General features: G+C 44.5%; 1 protein-coding gene across 11 annotated transcripts in view; it reads right to left on the bottom strand.

Annotated features, from left to right (window-relative positions):
* Positions 1-11,098, bottom strand: part of ADD1 (adducin 1) — a 104,107-nt gene extending 93,009 nt beyond the window's left edge. For 6 of the 11 annotated variants that reach the window (XM_075857262.1, XM_075857271.1, XM_075857253.1 and 3 more), the window contains exon 1: positions 10,745-11,093. The gene's annotated coding sequence lies outside the window, so the exon portion shown is untranslated. Of the gene's footprint in view, positions 1-10,744 lie in introns of all 11 variants that reach the window. The other 5 variants (XM_075857288.1, XM_075857297.1, XM_075857325.1 and 2 more) reach the window with 4 other exon arrangements.
* Between the last annotated feature and the right edge of the window lie 1,367 nt (positions 11,099-12,465).

Genomic DNA, 12,465 nt, shown 5'->3' with positions numbered 1-12,465 from the left:
AGGGGTACCATCTGCAAGGGTGGGGCACTATCTACAGAGACATTTCGGCACTATCTACATGGGCACTGCGTTTTTCAGGGGTTTAATACAAAAACCCTGACATATGAAATATATATATATATATATATATATATATATATATATAAACTGCCATGAAAAAACAGACAGACGGACTGGAAACGGATGAGAATTGGGAGACTGGTGCAAAATGCACATGAAAAACTGAGTCCCCTTAGTTGGCTAACAGCTTTGTAAACTATTGTCTGGGAGATTTATTTATTTTTAACCACTTGCGGACCGCCCATAGACTATAAACATCTGGACGGTCCGCAAAGAACGTTCTGCAGATTTACATTCTTTGCCAATATGTAGCACTATTTAGCTCTGGGATACAGCTGTCTCTAGATAGCGGACATCACGGAGCTATGCCCACAGAGCAATCAGTGGTCTCTAGTCATGTGATCATGGTGGCACTCTGCCACAGTGATCATAATACTTTCCCCATCGGCGGCGCTGCCCCCCTCGCTGTATCTTCTCCCTCTCCTGGCAGTCTGTCAGGGAGGGAGAACTGTATGTAATAAATTCTTTTTCTTCAATAAAGATTGTCATATCTAGTCCATAATAAAGATATTATAATAATCATTACCTAAATGCAGAATTTTGAGAGCCATAAATAAAGATTACTACTACTACTCATATATTGATATATAGTATAGCTTTAGGCTGGGGCTACATGGCGACTTCAGCCACGACACAGGTTGCACGGCCAATGATCACTATGTTCCGTAGCCTACATGAACGTAATGACAGCGAATGTGGTTGCAGCAATTTTACTTGCTTACTTATTTTTGGTCATGGAACCTGTGTAGTGGCCAAAGTCGCCATGAAGCCCCAGCCTAGAACACATCAATATATGTGAGATTATAATATCTTTATTAGGGATGTCATGATACCAGAATTTGGACTTCGATACCGATACTTTGTGTAGTATTGAGATACTCTATACCAAAACGGTACTTTTGCCAATAATTAAAAAAAAAAAAAAAAAAAAGTTCTTCCATTTTCTTATGTGAGGCACATGGTGTGATACAATTTTGAACCTCCATTTGCCTCACATCAATAGTAATCAACCTCATCATTTTCCTCAGTCATAATGGACAACATTGGGTTAATGTGAGGAACATGATGGGGTTAATTACTATTAATGTGAGGCTCATGGAGGTTCAAAATTCATAACACCTCGTGCCTCACATTAATAAGCGAAAGAAAGCAGTTTTTTTTATTTTAGAACAGCGTAAAGATGAATGACGCTATAAATGTGTTATTACGGTCGCGACTATACCGAATGTGTATATTTTATGTATTGAGACTTATTTTAATGTTTATTGTGTCTGCGTGTGTGGTTTTCTTTTTTGTTTAACACTACTTTATTTTTTCACTTTATTTTTAGACTTCAATGTACTGGCATATATCTACATTAAACGGTGTACTATATAGGCAGTTGTTAGGCCCCATGCACACAACCGTAAAAAAAACCTCAGTTTTTGTGACCGCAATTGCGGTCCGCAAAATCGGACCCATTCACTTCCATTGAACGCGGACACCTTTCCGTATCGCTACGGATGAATGCCCGTGCTGCAGAACAGTGCCGGGAATTATGGAGCATGTCCGTTCTATGCGGGAAGCCATAATTGCGGATGGCTACGGAAGTGCGTCCGCAAATACGGATAGCCGTCTGCAAATACAGAAGTGTTGCTGAGGCCCCATGCACAGGACCATAAAAAAAACCTCAGTTTTTTTGCAGTCCGCAAAAAAGGACCCATTCACTTTCATTGAACGCGGACACCTTTCCGTAGCGCTATGGATGGGTGTCCATGCCGTAGAAATGTTCCGAAAATTATGGAACATGTCCGTTCTTTTGCATTTTGCGGGCCGTGCTCCCATACTTTGTATGGGAGCACGGCCCGAAAATGTGGGTGGCAGTTGGCGGCCGTCCGTGCCCACAATCGCGGGCCGTGATTGCGGGCACGGTCGTGTGCATGGGGCCTAAGCGACACAAAGGGGATTTCCCATCAACCAGGCCTCTTTTTGCGGATCCGTATATACGGATGCACTACGGACCGTATTTGTGGATACCACTCAGCAAAAATGGGTATGTTGCTGATGACTATAAAGCAGTCAGTATTTGTGGATATGGTTGCGTGCATGGGGCCTTAGAACATAGCTAAGTATGCCCGAACAGGAAATATTGTCAGGCAGCCCTGGGGTCCTTCAACGGACCCTAGGCTGCCTGCCCATATATGGTATGGCCCTCGATCGCGTCACAGTGACGCGATCCAAAGGGAATACCCACATTCTCATTTTCCCCGAATGCTGCAGTCCAAAAAAAAATAAAAATAAATAAATTTACATAAATCTTAGCTTTTATTAAAGAGCACGGCAGGTGTATGAAAGCCATTATTGCCTATCACTTCAAGGCGACAGCTGCTAAAAGGCTGAGAGCAAGAAAGTTAGTAAATGTGATAAATATAAAAATTACTAAATGGATTAAAAAAAAAAAAACACTGGAGACAAGCTCATGCAGATCACCATGACAGTCCACAACAGATGTATACCCCGTCTATTCTACACGGACAGCCCACTGTAAACACTCAACACTGCTGTATAAACACTTTAAGGACAAATGTAAGTTAAAACAAGTAAAATATGCAAACATTCCAAAAAAACTGAAAAGACCCAGCACTGGTGTATGCACAACTCTATTCAAACATGGGACTTGAACGTCTCGAATCTCTCATAACTTTTTTTCTTAGAGGGGTCATCTGCTTTTGACAATTTGTTAGAATGGTCCCCTAAAAACAAGTTGTTCACAAGGTGTCCTGCTGCTGGGACCCTCAGTGGTCAGCTATAATCTGTGTGGGAACCCAGGATCAAGTGTTCAATTCCATTGCAGCACCAAGTAATGCATGGAAATGCTAGGTGCTCTAGACAAAGATGCTCGTTTATAGCCACTCTACACTCTGGTTAGACTAGGTCCCTCTATTTATTTAAAGTGCCCTAACACCGGATTTAAAAAACAAAAAAACAAAATTGTGTTTTCTAAACCGAACACTTAGGCCCTGTTCACACGGAGTTTGACACGTTTTTTGACGCGGAAACCGTGCCAAAAAAACGGCCAAAAATGCCTCCCATTAATTTCAATGGGAGGCGGATGCGTATTTTTACTGCGAGCAGAAAAACTGCCTCACGGTAAAAAGCGTCATGCCCTATCTTCGGGCGTTTACGCCTCTGATCTCCCATTGATATCAATGGAAGGAGGAGAAAGAGTATTTCTGGCGTTTTTGCCTGTAGCACTCAATGGATTGCAGGCAGAGGAAAATCTCCCTCAAAATTCCAAACAGAATTTTGAGGCAGAATTTTCCTCATGCAAAAACCTCTGTGTGAACTTAGAGGTTGTACGAGATTTTGTAATTTTTTTTTTACATTTACAACCACATTGCACATATTTACAATTTCTTAATATACTTATCCTTGTAAACGTGCTTCGGTTCTCTACTCTGGCTGCTTTTTCCTGCTCATCACGAGCTCCGACGTAACGTTTTCAGCCTCTTCCACTGATGACGTGTCGTTTCTGTGGGTGCTTGTTCTTTAGTGCCCGCCCAGCCTATGTAGTTGTTCACTGTGAGCGAGCCTGTGCGTGTTCACAGTTCACAGTGAACAAGGACAGCACCTGCGAAACACAGCCCCTTACAGGTAGTGAAACACAGCCACTTGTAGATACCACCCCCCCCCCACAAACACCCACCCCGCCTTTATGTACATAGCGCCACTGTGGCCGGTGATTCCGGTCCAGAACGGATCGCTTGATGTCACTGTCTATATAGGGACAGAGACATCAAGTGAAGCGTCCAGGAGCGGAATCCACGACAACAGTGGGATTCTGCTCCTTCGGTGAGGTACAATAGCGCTACGTACAATAGCGCTAGGTACTGGTGGAGGGAGGGGGGAGTGTGACATCTATGGAACCAGGATTTTAATAAACTTACTAATATGTCTATCAGAAGTTCTGCGACCTTCGCTGGTTTAGAAGCAACAACTCCTTGTTATGACAGCAGAGCAAAGCGTAATCCCTCGAGATTACGCAGTAAACGACAGGTTTCAGCGAGATTACGCTTTGCTCTGCTGTAACTACCACAGAAAACGTAACGAAGTACACAGATTGTGAATAGACATCCAGTGGAATGTCTATTCACTGTTTAAACACTTTAGTACCGTTACTGTGTTAGTATAAGACAGCACATAGCGATCTAAAAGGATCCCTATGCGCTGCCTAAATGAATGGGGAGAAGTGCATGACGCTGATTGGTCAGCGTCATACACTCCCCTGCAACTCATTAGCATAAATCTAAAAACGCTAATAAAGTGGTGAAAACAGATAGTTTCTTTTAAATAAAAAGCATTACTGTCACCTGCATTACAGTGCCGATCACATTATGTAGGAGATAGGGCACTTATAATGTGGTGACAGAGCCTCGAGGTTTAAAGGGGTTTTCCAGACAATAAAAATTGATGGCCTATCCTCAGCTGTATTCGTAAGAGCGCTGCTTCCCCTTCATTTCTTTGTGCTCACTGCGAATGTTCGACATCCATTTAGCGGCGATTCACAGGTATTGCAGCCTTATTCTCCCATTCACTACAGTGGTAGAAAAGGCTGCAATACCTGTCGACTATTCACATTAAGCAAGAAGAAATGAAGGGAAAGCAGTGCTTGTAGGAGCGCTGCTGCCCCTTCAAAACAGCTGATCGGCAGGGGTCCTGGGAATTGGACCCCGACCCATCACTATTTATTGCTTGAAAAACTCCTATAAACTGCTGAATATCAGTCAACGCGAATGACTTATCGAATGAAAAATATGCAGCTTTTATTGAACTGAATGCAAACAGCTTATATTTTGCAGTTCTCACTCGCATCACTGCAAAACAATCTTTCTGCTGCTCCCCCAAATTCCATAGCATACGCCGTCATACACTTTATGGTAAGCCATGTTTGCTTTCTTCACCCAAATCCATATTGTAATAATGTAGCTATGGGGGGGGGGGGGGGGGGAGGGGCTTTACTTACATTAGCCGATCAACATCCTGGCTCCTTTTCAGCAAGTTCAGTCTCATCTGGGAAACGGAAAAAGATTAGGCAATGTTTTTCCTCTGTTCACACGGAGTATTTTGGGGGAGGAATATCTGCCTCAAAATTCTGTTTGGAACTTTGAGGCAGATTTTCCTCTCTCTGCACGCCGATTTTCGCGCCGTTTTTCGCCCGCGGCCATTGAGCGCCGCAGGCATAAAACAGCGCGAAATACGCTTTCTCTGCCTCCCATTGAAGTCAATGGGAGGTCAGAGGCGGAAGCGCCCGAAGATAGGGCATGTCGCTTCTTTTTCCCGCGAGGCAGTTTTACTGCTGGTGGGAAAAAGACGCCGACGCCTCCCATTGAAATCAATGGGAGGCGTTCTCGGGCCGTTTTTGCGACGTGGTTTCCGCGTCAAAAAACTCGGCAAAATACCCCGTGTGAACATAGCCATACTGTTCCAGAATGTAAATGAATTAAAAAGCAGTGTGATGGCTTTTACGTTCATCTCCTTACCCTATGTTGGCAACGGTGACCATCACATTACCGAAAGGTTAATATAAAGAATTGGCTGCAATCAGATGATTATTATGTTATGCATTCATTATTCAAAGCATCAAAACTGGAAGACAGAGCGATATAGGGGAGGGAGAGCACTGTAAACCTAGCTTTTGTCTCGGTCATGCAAGTTACAAGTGTGTTTAATTACCCTGGCGCGCTGATCGTAAATGTGCCACTCAGGCGTGACTTGATGTGCAAGTGCTCCTGTACTGCAAGCCCCGCCCCTCTGCCCTTAGTGACTGCTCTAGCGGTTTCCGGATTGGCAGTAAAAGCAGAGTGTGGCATTAGGCAGCCGCGTCAGGGGGAAATCAAACATCGGTTTCTCGGTCATGCAAGTTCCAAAAAAGGTATGTTTAAAATGCAACACCGCGACACCTTTCTCTGTAACATCCCCCCCCTTGCGGAAAGCCACTTCCCCCTTGTTGCAACACCCCCCCCCCCCCCCGACACATGTAATAAGTGTAGTTGCAGCACCCACCCGGCATCAGCACCTAACGAACCATAAAAATAATAAAAACAAAACTCACCTAACACGTTCCCTCGAAGATCTGAACGGTCCTGTCACTTTCCTTCTTACTGCTACTTGTACCTGGAGCAAACAGCTGGTGTGTCCGAATGGTGGTCGGCCCGGCATCTAATGCGATTGCGCTGATACGCGCGTTCATGAGAGAAATTACATCCTCTCCTAAGGACAGAGCGGATATCATTGCGCAAGGGCGGCCACCGCTAAAAGGTAAATAGTGGTGGCCGGATCCCTAGACAACGAGCTACAAACAAAAGAGGGACTGACAGCGACTTGAAGAAAGAATATCCAGAAAACGACATCGCTGGGATAAAGGAAGGCAATTACAAAAATTAATATATCTTTAAAAGGGTGAGCTTAATAGCTAGATTTATGTAGCTGGGAATAACCCTTTAAAGTATGATCGGTGGGGGTCCCAATTCCAGGAATCCCCATCAAATAAGCAATGTCCATAAGAGTGTCGCTGAGCCTGGAACTGTAATTCAGCCCCTTTCACTTGAACAGGCTGCGCTGCAGTACCAGAATCTTGTATGGCTGGGTACGGCAGTAAATAGGTCAAGGTGCTAAAGAAAGCACCAGGGGTGGGATCTCCACCGACCATACACTCATCCTTGTAAAAGGCTATCAAATGTAAAATTCTGAAAATCCCTTTAATATGGTAGAAAAATACTAACTGAACATTAAAGGGGTTTTCCCATCTTCGACATCTATGGCATATCCCCAGGATATGCCATAAATGTCTGATAGATGTGTGTGCCAACTCTGGGTCCCCGCTTTGCCCAGAATCCAGGCGAGTCCCAGATGTGGGACCCACGTCTATCAGACATTTATGGCATATCCTGTGGATATGCCATAGATGACTAAGATGGGAAAACCCCTTTACGCATCATCACATAACTGTACGTGATAAGCATTAAAGGCAAGTATGGAGCGGGCTCACTGGCTGACCACGCTCCATATAGTGGGTGGCGGCTGTGTAATACAGCCGTCGCCTCACTGCAACAGGTGGAATCGAAGATCACTTTAATTTTGCCCATTTAACCCCTTAAATGCCACGTTCAATCACAATATCTAAGAAGTTAGAACAGCTCCCCCACCCCACAGCATCATAGCAAACTGGGGGACTAATGAAAGCCCCCAGGTCTGCCATCTTTGTACTCCTATTGAAAGGAGAATGTCAAAATAATGATGTATTGCTGTATATAGGGTCTTCAAGTCCCTTAAGGGGACTAACAAAAAAGTTATACAGTTAAAGTTTTTTAAATACATTAAAAAAATATATATATATTTATTAAAAGTAAAGAAAAAAACAAACAAAACACACAAAACCCCTTTCCCACAAACACAATGCTTACAAAGAAAAATAAATCATTAACATATCTGGTATCATCACGTATATAAAAGTCCGAACTATTACAATATAACATTATTTAACCTGCACGGTGAAAGCCATAAAAACTAATAATTAAACCCCAGAATCGCTGTTTTTTGGTCACATCTCCCACAAAAAAATTAAATAAGTGATCAAAAAGTCTCATGTACACCAAAATGGTACCAGTAGAAACTACAGCTTGCCCCTGCAAAAAAAAATATGCCCTCATACCACTCAATCGACAGAAAAATAAAGTTATGGCAAGACAAAAATAAAAGATATTTTTAAAAAAACATTTTTTTCCTTGTAAAATTTTTTTAATATAAATCTGGTATCGCTGTAATTGGATTGACACGCAGAATACAGTTGACATGCCATTTTTACCAGGTGGTAACCGCTGTTTTTTTTTACCATTCCACCCCACAAAAAAACCTTTTCCAGTTTCCCAGTAGATTATAGGTTACAAGAAATGGGGTCAAGAAAATCTACGAACTCATCCCACAAAAAACAAGCCCTCATATAGCTAGAGACGAAAAAATAAGAAGTTACGGCTTTTGGAAGGTGGGGAGTGAAAAACCAAAGTGAAAATCTGAAAAATAGCTGCGGAGGGAAGAGATCAAAGACAAAATAAGGAATCAATGAGGTAAAATAAAAAAAAATATGCAATGTTCAATTTACACCAAGGAAAAAAACAAAAAACAAACACCTTCCAAACCCCATACTGTACTACATTTAATTCTTTTTTTCTACTTATTTTAGGTAAATTTAGACCAGTCAACTTTCGGTGCCTTTTTGTTGACCAAACACAAATATACGCGGGAAAGTTGATCTGCCATGTTGGATTTTTTCGGTCGTTCATGCAAAACGGACCGGCATCCATCAGTATAATCACGGACGAGGGCACAGATCAGGGTAGACATCAATCGGCGATATGTTGTTTTTTAGCTAATGGAGTTGTCCAGAACGACAAGTCGTTCAGAAAACTTTTACAAGAGATCACTAATTTTGTATGACTGGCAGTTCTCCTGCTGTGGTTTTACTTCATATACAAGCACATTAATACAAGTGTTTTATATATTTCACAAGGACGGATCTGCAGGGATATAAACAATTATCCCAGCCTGAACGCTCACAGCATCTCCAGAAGCCTCTGCTCATCTTCTCCTCCCACACAATCCCATCACTTATTCACCAAGTATGCCACCCTCCCAAACCACCAGAGAGGAGCTGCAGATCCACGTCACGCCATGTGTTTTTTTATGTAGAACATAAAGTAGATTTCTGCCATGGATAGAGGTTCACCCACAATCGCACTGTACATCAACATTCTGTGGTTTTACAACTTTGCACTTTATTTTTTATCGTGGCTGCGGGATATGTTGGCACATATTAGATTGCCGTTTATAAGCTACAACACACCTATAAACCAGCAGCACTGAATGACACAACTCATACATGCCAAGTCTGCCAGGGCTGGACTACGACTTCATGGCCCGGGCTACAGGTGGGAGTATGACTCAAAGTGGATCATGGCTGGCCATAAATATTAGATAAAGATCGAAACATCGGACCAGTCATACAAACGACTCCATCCTCGAGTCAGACTGAACTATTGCGGAATATTTCACCCGTCTTTCAGGGTAGCCCCTGCATGCCACCCTACATCTGTGTCCCAGGTCAGCCACAACCCTAGTCTTCTTGCTCCGCAGCCGCATCCACCCTCGTGAACATGGGCTCACTGTGTTTCATCACCCCCCCCCCTATGCCACCAGGCATACAGGTGGGAGTATGACTCAAAGTGGATCATGGCTGGCCATAAATATTAGATAAAGATCGAAACATCGGACCAGTCATACAAACGACTCCATCCTCGAGTCAGACTGAACTATTGCGGAATATTTCACACAATTTTTATAAAAAAAAACATTAATGCAGATATTGGGGAACAATCAGTCCTGATCAGCTGAATCACATATACTTATTACAGACAACGAACTGATGAAAATATCATTGTTATCACATGACATTACCACCAGCGGTCTAACCCATGCCAGGACTAGTTTTTTTTACATCTCATTTTGTTTATGGGCAAATTTCTTCGAATTTGTGGCCAGAACTCCCACATAACTCCCCTTTGGCATCTCCCAAAAAAAATAAGCTTCTCTATGCTATCCTGCGCCCATTTCCCGGGGCCAGCCCCTGCATGCCAACCTGCACCTGTCACCCGTGGCTGCCCCTGCATTCATGGCAGCAACTGTATGCCACCTGTGGCAGCCCCTGCTAGCCACCCTGCCCTCGTCTTCCAGGGTAGCCCCCGCATGCCACCCGTCTTCCAGGGTAGCCCCCGCATGCCACCCGTCTTCCAGGGTAGCCCCCGCATGCCACCCGTCTCCCAGGGTAGCCCCCGCACCCGTCTCCCAGGGTAGCCCCCGCACCCGTCTCCCAGGGCAGCCCCCGCACCCGTCTCCCAGGGCAGCCCCCGCACCCGTCTCCCAGGGCAGCCCCCGCACCCGTCTCCCAGGGCAGCCCCCGCACCCGTCTCCCAGGGCAGCCCCTGCACCCGTCTCCCAGGGCAGCCCCCGCACCCGTCTCCCAGGGCAGCCCCCGCACCCGTCTCCCAGGGCAGCCCCCGCACCCGTCTCCCAGGGCAGCCCCCGCACCCGTCTCCCAGGGCAGCCCCTGCAGGCCACCCTGCACCCGTCTTTCAGGGTAGCCCCTGCATGCCACCCTACATCTGTGTCCCAGGTCAGCCACAACCCTAGTCTTCTTGCTCCGCAGCCGCATCCACCCTCGTGAACATGGGCTCACTGTGTTTCATCACCCCCCCCTATGCCACCAGGCATTCCTCAACACAGGCCATCTATGCCACCTTGTAACCTAGTAACACACATAGCAGCATATGCCACTCCGCATCTCACAGCACAGCCCCCACTATGCCAGCCTGCATGTATATGCCTTGGCCTGCACAGCCCAGTGCACTCCGCTACATCAACCACGAGCACTCATCAGCACTTCTTACCACGACCCCCCTGCAGACTTCCCCCATACATCAGGACTACCCCGCGCCAGCATCTCTCAGCGGTTTGTCTATGCCAAGAAGCCTCTCAGGCGCATCCGTCTCCATTCAAAGCTTCATCTATGTAATAATGTAAGGCAGCCACTCACCGTCCCTAGTGTCCCCTGCGGATGAGCTCCGTGTCCCTGGAGAAGCTCAGGCCCCTCCGTAATATGTTTATTACAGCTCTCCCCTCCCTCTCAGGCCAAATAATATGTCGGCGCCTCTCCCCCTCAGATGGGATTGTATGGGGCTCTGCGCATGGACGTCTGCGCATGGACGTCTGCGCATGGACGCCTCCCCGACTCCTCCTCCGTATGCTGTCACCGGACACCCCAATCTAGCCTCACTATGGGCGGCTCCTTCCTCTATTTACTCCTGCGTGTCATCGCAATCACCATAGCGGACCTGCAGCGCCCCCTGTCGTTCTCCCGCCTCCCTTCCTATAGTGATAAGACGGGTGCGGTTTTGCAGGGTCTAAAACCGAGGGAGCGTATTGGCTGGAACAAGCCGAGCTCAAAGTAAGCTGCCTTCTAATTGGCTGGAGGGAGAAGGCGGGAAGCTGAGGTGTGATGTGACGCAGCCAAAAGGCGGGACCGTTGAATTACGATTCGTAGTTCGTGTTTCTACACAACTGAGTCAGAACACAAAACTACAACACGACGTGTACACAAATTATTATCGCTCGACTACTGAGTGGATTCTTATTATATCTGTTTCTGGGAAAATTGGGAGTGTTACCCAGCTTTCCTATGCTCCTGAAAACCATACTACTTGGTTATCCAGTGGTGGATTCATAGAAGGATTTACTATTAACCCCTTCAGGACTAAGCAATTTTTTAAGCTTTAAGACCGCGCAACATTTTTTTTTATTTTTCATCTCGCCGTTTCGGAATTAATAACGTTTTATTTTTGCATCAGTGCAGCAATATGAGGTCTTGTTTTTGCAGGACAGGTTCTAGTTTCTACACATACCATTTTGCGGTATGTGTTTTCGTGCGTTTCATTTTGAGGGGGACTTTCTGCAGCTTTTTTTCATACGTTATTAGTCACTGATCTAAAATAAGTGTAAACCTGTAGAGTACGTGTTATGACGGTCAAGGGGACACCAAATATGTGGGGGTTATATTACTGTACGTCTGTTTTATTACATAAAATGTTTTGTCGTTTTTTGAAACCATACACTGCTTTATTTCATTTTCTTTTTAGGGTCTGTTCACACGCACTGTTTTCAGACGTAATTCAGGCGTTTTACGCCTGAAAAAACGGCTCCATTACGCCTTCAAACATCTGCCCATTGGGGCAGGTTGTCGTTTTTTATGGCACCATTTATTCTACCGCATAATGTACTTGGAATCTGAAAAAAAAATATTTGTGGGGTGAAATGGGTAGAAAACAGCGATTACGCCGTTTTATTTTATTATTTACTTTTGTTTTTACAGTGTCCAGCAGGCGGTAAAAATGACATGTTCACCTTATACTACAAGTTGATAGGATTACGGCAATATAAAATGTATGTTTTTTTTAAATATTTTACCACTTTTTGAAAAAAAACTATTTGCTAAAAAAAAATGTTTTGTGTTGCCCTATTCTTTCTAATTACATTTTTTATTTATTTGACACAAAAAAAGGGGGAAAATAAGACAAAAAAAAAACACATACAAAAAAACCTGAATGCATTAATATAGATATAAAACTACCGTCATTGACAAGATCAGTGATCAAATAAGCAATTGGTAAATTTTTAAAGTACGATTAGACTCTTCATAAGTCCAGGCGACAATCATGTTATACAATAACAACTAAGACACATAATAACATAGGGGGCTAC

The sequence above is a fragment of the Rhinoderma darwinii genome, chromosome 1, assembly GCF_050947455.1.
Source record: "Rhinoderma darwinii isolate aRhiDar2 chromosome 1, aRhiDar2.hap1, whole genome shotgun sequence".
Classification (NCBI taxonomy): Eukaryota; Metazoa; Chordata; class Amphibia; order Anura; family Rhinodermatidae; genus Rhinoderma; species Rhinoderma darwinii.
This window is presented reverse-complemented; position numbering and strand designations above follow the sequence as displayed.